This window comes from Saccoglossus kowalevskii, chromosome 15 (genome assembly GCF_978046115.1).
Source record: "Saccoglossus kowalevskii chromosome 15, keSacKowa6.1, whole genome shotgun sequence".
NCBI classification, from domain to species: domain Eukaryota; kingdom Metazoa; phylum Hemichordata; class Enteropneusta; family Harrimaniidae; genus Saccoglossus; species Saccoglossus kowalevskii.
In genome coordinates, this window is record NC_140655.1 from 20,584,616 (window position 1) to 20,591,022 (window position 6,407).

Genomic DNA, 6,407 nt, shown 5'->3' on the forward strand with positions numbered 1-6,407 from the left:
GAATGATGAAAACGTACGTACATAAAGTCTATTTATCTCAGTCGCATTAGCAAAACGTGGGATTATGTAAATTAAACGATACATGTATGAGCAGTAATATTTGGTAGTTGTCGGTAAAATGGCCTTGAAAAGTTTCAAATGTCACTTTATAAATATTAATATATATAGAGATTACATCTCTATCATGCAAACTCGATATATACACACTGCTGTATTCGATATTATGTCTGGTGTGTTGCCACCCAGATAATAATTCCGGCAAATTCTTTTCTGGCGGTGATAATTTTCTCTAAAAGACTTTGAGTAACACTATATTATTTTTATTTATATAAGTGGTCTACCAGGTACCTGTGGGTAAACAAATATTAGTTCTGCAACATATCTAATCTCAGATACTAGCCAATTAATACTACATATACTCTATTAATCTCAATGTACCTTATAAAATAATATAGCACGAATTGTAAACAAAAAAAAGGTTTTCAAATAATAGTGCAGTAATATATGTAATAAAATACTAGCCTGATTTGAAAAAATAGTCATGAAACAATGCACTTGTATTATTTTGAGTTATGCTCATAACAGTAAGATATCAGTTTAGTTCCTTTATCTAATTGACAGACCTTGGTTCTCATTATCAGCATAATTAATGTATTTATTCTGTCACTTATTTCTATGCCTAAAACTATTTTATTTTACCCTATATTTTGAACATTGCATTTGCTAGTTGCACCAAAATTGAACATGGTTGACAATTCATAGCAAAGTTTCCCAAAAGTGAAATGTTATATGGATATTTAAAAAAAATATACATATAAACATGCATATATTTGTGTCATTTTAATGCAAAATTTTATTTTTGATAACCTACATCTAGATTGTTGAAATATTAAGTATGTGGATCGTACTTTTTAATTTTATGGCAGTTGTTTTAATGCTATTTAGTATTTAGATTATTTGTGTACATGGTAGTAATAATGATTTTCAGATTATATATTAACAGTTATTGTCGGCGTCTGGTGGGATCGTGCGTGATTAATATGAACCATCACTGTTTTAATGTTAAAAAGAAAGAAAGTTGATACACTAATATAAGTGGGTCAACGGAACAGATGTATATAAATAATTTATTAAATGTATAAAATATTATGGTATCAACTTAGTTTCCATGGAATTCTCACTAACATATTGAAGACTAAAACCATGTGACATGTGTACCTGATAACAGATAATGAAAGTTTTAAAAAAGTGAAACGTTTGCATAGTATGTATTATCTCACCATCCTCTTAAGTATTTTTAGAAACCAAACATACTAATCAATTCATATAGTTTATGAAATATGAAACATTGGACTGATTTTGAGGTGCAGGCGGCTCTAGCGGGCCAGTACCATCCAATATCAGGAGACTGGGACCACCAATGCTAGTAGCTGTTGTCTATTGCCAAAAATATTCAGCTTCAGACGAGAAAACGCCAGTTTAGCAATTTTGGTCACCAACCACCAACATGTCAGATAACCCTGTAAGAGTCGACTGCTCATATAAATTGGCGGGAAATGAATGTGAATGAATGAAGTTTATTTCATAAAAAAATTTAAAACAACATTAGATGTAGAAATTGTAGTAAATATATATAAATAGCATAAGACTAGTTTGTTTCGCTTACCTTGTCCACAGTAACACTTTCACCCTAATTCTATAAAATAAAATATAATTACATTTCATTCACTAAAATCATACATTTGAAGTGTCGTTCAGAATTTAATAGTAGTTAATACTCGTTGTATCCTCCAAACTGTGTCATAAATACCACCATTTCGACCACTCCTGTGCCAGTGATCAGTGTTTGGGCGAGCGGTCAGAGTTTTCAATAAGCGAGCGGGACGAAAAAAAAAAGATAAAAAAGTGGTCGTTTTTCGGTTGGAAAATACTGTGTGGTGGGAAATTAAGCGATAAGCGGTGAGACATTGGGCGAAATGAGTACTGTAGTTCAAGTAATGTTAGCGTATTTCTAATTTAGTTTTAACTCGTATATTTATTTACTCACTGTCATCATTTTCAGATTAGTTCTTCTGCCGATTTCTCGCAACCAACAACATGATTTTTCATTTGGCATTTCAAGAAACTTAACATGAATTGTTATGGCATTCATACGCACAGCACCTTCATGTTTCAACTTTTAAATTGTTAGTTGACAATATCATTCATGAAAGCACTTCTATGGGATTGGCGTACTAGAATGAATGTCCACTAATGACGTCATTGACTGGCCCTCTAGAGGCGAAATAACGCCAAGTAAAGTTGGCGTTTGTCGTCCACTTCACAAACAGTTTTATACTCGATATTTAGGGCATATCGCAGCACATACAAGTTGTTTTTATCACCAGGATTCATTTTTAGATCTCAAATATCATGTACGGAGTGACAAAAGCCAGACCTCTGCTCCTCTTTAATATGGCAATGGGAATTATTGTTGTTGAAATTTTTACTTACCTATTTCAACTTTATCTTGATTTGCGACAAATTGCGACAGTTTAATATCAGATTCGAATTTTTATTATTCCTGTTTTTTACTGTGGTCGACGTTAGTGATAGCTCAAGATAGCAGGTTTAAAGCATGCCGTCAGCTTGCTGCTGTTTTGTTAATCTGTTTTCACTTTCAGTAGCAATGAGCTCCACTACGTGTGACACTACTTGCATAGGGGTAAATGTCACATGACCACATGATGACCTGAATGTGTCAAACGACTTCGAGAACTACCGAACGCACTGTGTAAACAGACTTGGGGATCCCTCGGCTATGCGATTATGATCCTAGGTGTAATTAGACGTAAACACCAGTTTTTATTTATTTATTACTTCAAAATAATCAGCGGCAAAACAGATAGATCAAAGGAAATTGATCAGTGGTTCATTCTGTTTTAGTACGTCCATGGTAGTAGTAATAGTGATTATCAGATATAAACAGTGTTTGTCGGCGTCTGGTGGGATCGTGTGTGATTAATTTGAACCATCATGTTTAATATTCACCATATTAAAGAGGAGCAGAGTTCTGGCTTTTGTCACTTCGTGCATGATATTTAAGATCTGAAATGAATTCTGGTGATAAAAACAACGTGTATGTGCTGCGAAATGCCCTGAGTATAAAATGGTGTGTGAAGTAGACGACACACGCCAACTTTGCTTGGCGTTATTTAGCCTCTAGAGGGCCAGTCAATGACGTCATTAGTGAACACTGATAATTGAACCATTCATTCTAGTACGTCAATCCCATAGAAGTGCAACTATGAAGGACCTTGTTAACTGACAATTTAAAAGTTGAAACATAGAGGTGTTGTGTGTATGAATGAAATGCCAAATGAAAAATCGCGTTGTTGGTTGCGAGAAATCAGTAGAAGAACTAATCTGAAAGTGAAGACAGTGAGTAAATAAATATACGAGTTAAAACTAAATTGAGTGGAAATACGCTGACATCACTTGAACTACAGTACTCATTTTGCCCAACCTCCCACTTCTTTGCCCACCTCCCACCGCTTAATTTCTGACCACACAGTATTTTCCGACTAGAAAACGATCGCATCTTTATCGTTTTTTTCCTCCCGCTCACTTATTGAAAACTCTGACTGCTCGCCAAAACACTGGTCACTGACACAGGAGTGGTCGAAATGGTGGTTTTAAAGACATAGTTTGGGGGATACAACGAGTATTAACTATTATTATGTTCTGAACGACGTTTCAAATCTATGCCACTTTGTATCATTCGCGAACGCAACTTCAACAGTGTTTCCTTGCTTCGCGAGTGCCTATTTGGGTGTTCTGATTTTAGCAAATGAAATGTAATTGTTTATTTTATTTTATGAAATTGGGATGAAAGTGTTACTGTGGACAAGGTAAGAGAAACAAACTAGTCTATTTGAATTTAGCATACATACAAATGTAATGTGAATTGACTATGCTCCACATCATGCTGATGTGGCGTACTGTGTTTCGTTTATATCCAGGGCCGCTCGCACCTTTCAGTAATGACTATCAAGACAGTTACTTAGAAAGGGCAATGCTGACTCCTTTGGATCAAGAGCAGAGAGGCGAGGAAATTATTCCAAATATAACGATGCCAAAACCATGTCGGTCCGGTAAAATATGACATCAAAACTGAGTCACGATCAGTGGCTGGGCTCGATCTGTATTTTTTTCCACAAACTAGTCCCTCTGTGATAGTAAAAACAGGCCACGATGCCCTGAAAAAATCGAACAGAGCTTGACATTTATAAATAATTTATTGGGCTTCAGAAAAAAACAAAGTATCAAATTTAGTTGTTGCCGTATATATTTGGCGACCAGTCGATGAACAGTTGGAAATTCATGATTCCGAGAAGACCTTCGGTACAGAAAATCATCTACCCTAGTCTGGTTTACTCTATTTTCTCAACTCGCAAAGAAAACTGATTCGCTGTGTACCCTAATTTATCTCAGCCTAGTTTTTCTTTTTGAACTGAGGTCAAATCCTACCTCTTTGTGAAAATATACCGATGCTGCTCGAGTAAATAATTATGAAGCCTGTTGAAGCACAAGAACAAAAGTGATTGGATGGTGCGACAACCTTTCAATTTGCGTCAAATACGCTTTGTTACAACATAATTGATTGGCTGAAAGTCACCTTATTGAGCATAATAAGCATGCAGCTCTTTCCCCAAAGAAAACATTGGTGTTTAATGGCGAGGCATTGAAATACAAGGCGTGCATTCAAACATGGCAATGAAATCAATACTGAAGAACCTGATGATCGGCTTTACTACTTGGAGCAGTGCACTGAAGAACATGCTAAAGAATTGGTTGGCAGTTGCGTACATATGAACCCTAACGAAGGATATAAAAAGGCAAAGAAACTTGAGGAGGAATATGGAAACCCCTATATGATGGCTAGAGCTTATGTAAAGCAAGCAGAGGAATGGCCAGAAGTAAAATCTAAAGACAAAAAATGGGTCTAAAAGAGTTTTCACTTTTATGATCATGTGCGACAACGCCATGAAGGGCGCCGTTGAAAATAGCTAAAAATCGAGAGAGAAAAAAGCACAAATTTAACTTTAAAGAAATCCTGAACAACCAAATTTAAATACGTTGCATATGCAGGGTAATCTTGTTCCAAGCTCCAGTAGGTGTCAACAACCATCCCAAAGTACTGTTTTCTGAGAGTGTTTGGCCTTTGTTTTTACCATGACGGCTGCTAGGCGGTGAAAATGTCCCCCCCCCCCCGAATAAATATTGCTCGCACAGTGAAAGCTGCATTGGCTTGGATGTCAAGGCAATACAATATTCGTTTACATTATTTGCGACCACCAAGCGTGGTAATAGTGTTGTTGCCACTGTTGAATATTACAGAAGAGTTGGTGTTATACCTCAAAGCTCATGGTGTCGCTGCAACTTATATCGGCAGAAATGAAGACATCAGAAATGCAAAGCTCCAAGCGCTTTTTGCAGTCATTGTAACAGAGCTTTCTATTGGTCGGTAAATTTTTTATCGCACAACCACGTGACATATGCGGTTATAAATAGAATCAACGCACGGGAGGAATATTCGAGCGGAACACCACCGGACGATGGAGTAGCCCCACTGAAGCAAATTCCCATTCCATGACTGCTGCTACAATAGCAGTTCGTATGGATTAGGTTCTAAAAAAAGGAATTGGACATACCAATCAACAAGTCCTTCTTTTGGACTGTTAGCCAAGGATATGAACAACAAGGGGCAATAATACAAACACTTGCAGCCAACAGAATAGCAATAATACGAGGAGGTTCTGAACCAAGAAACTGGGCCTGTGTGAAAACAGACCAAAACCCAGCTGATGCTTATTCCAGAGGTCAATCCATCATTGATGCTTGTCTTGAGAATAGGATATAGTCTTGACTAATTGTGTTGCAAACAAGAAGAATGACCTAAACCAGTATTTGCCGATAAAATGAGTTTATATATTATGTTTAAATATTATTTAAAGCATTATGTGGTACACAGTGTGTCAGCACAAATTAATTGGGCATTACTCAAGCTGGTATCAACTAAAAAGGGAATGAGCATGGATTCAGAGAGTAGGTGAAATGCTTATGAGGCACTCTCGAAAACTAGATGACTAAAAAACTACTGAGAAATATGAATTAAAGGTTCAAAATTTACAGAAGGCAGTGAATGCAGTTATTCGGTTTGCACAGCGAAATGCATTCCTTAGAGAAATTAACAACTTAAAAATGAATAAAATACACCATACTGGTAGTGGCTTGAAAGGTAGCTGCATTTACAAACTAGATCTTATTTTGAACAAGGGTTTGTTGTGTCTTGGAGGATGTTCAAGCTTGTTCAAGACATCCAATTATTGTGCCTAAGAAAACACGTGTATCAGATTTGATTATAT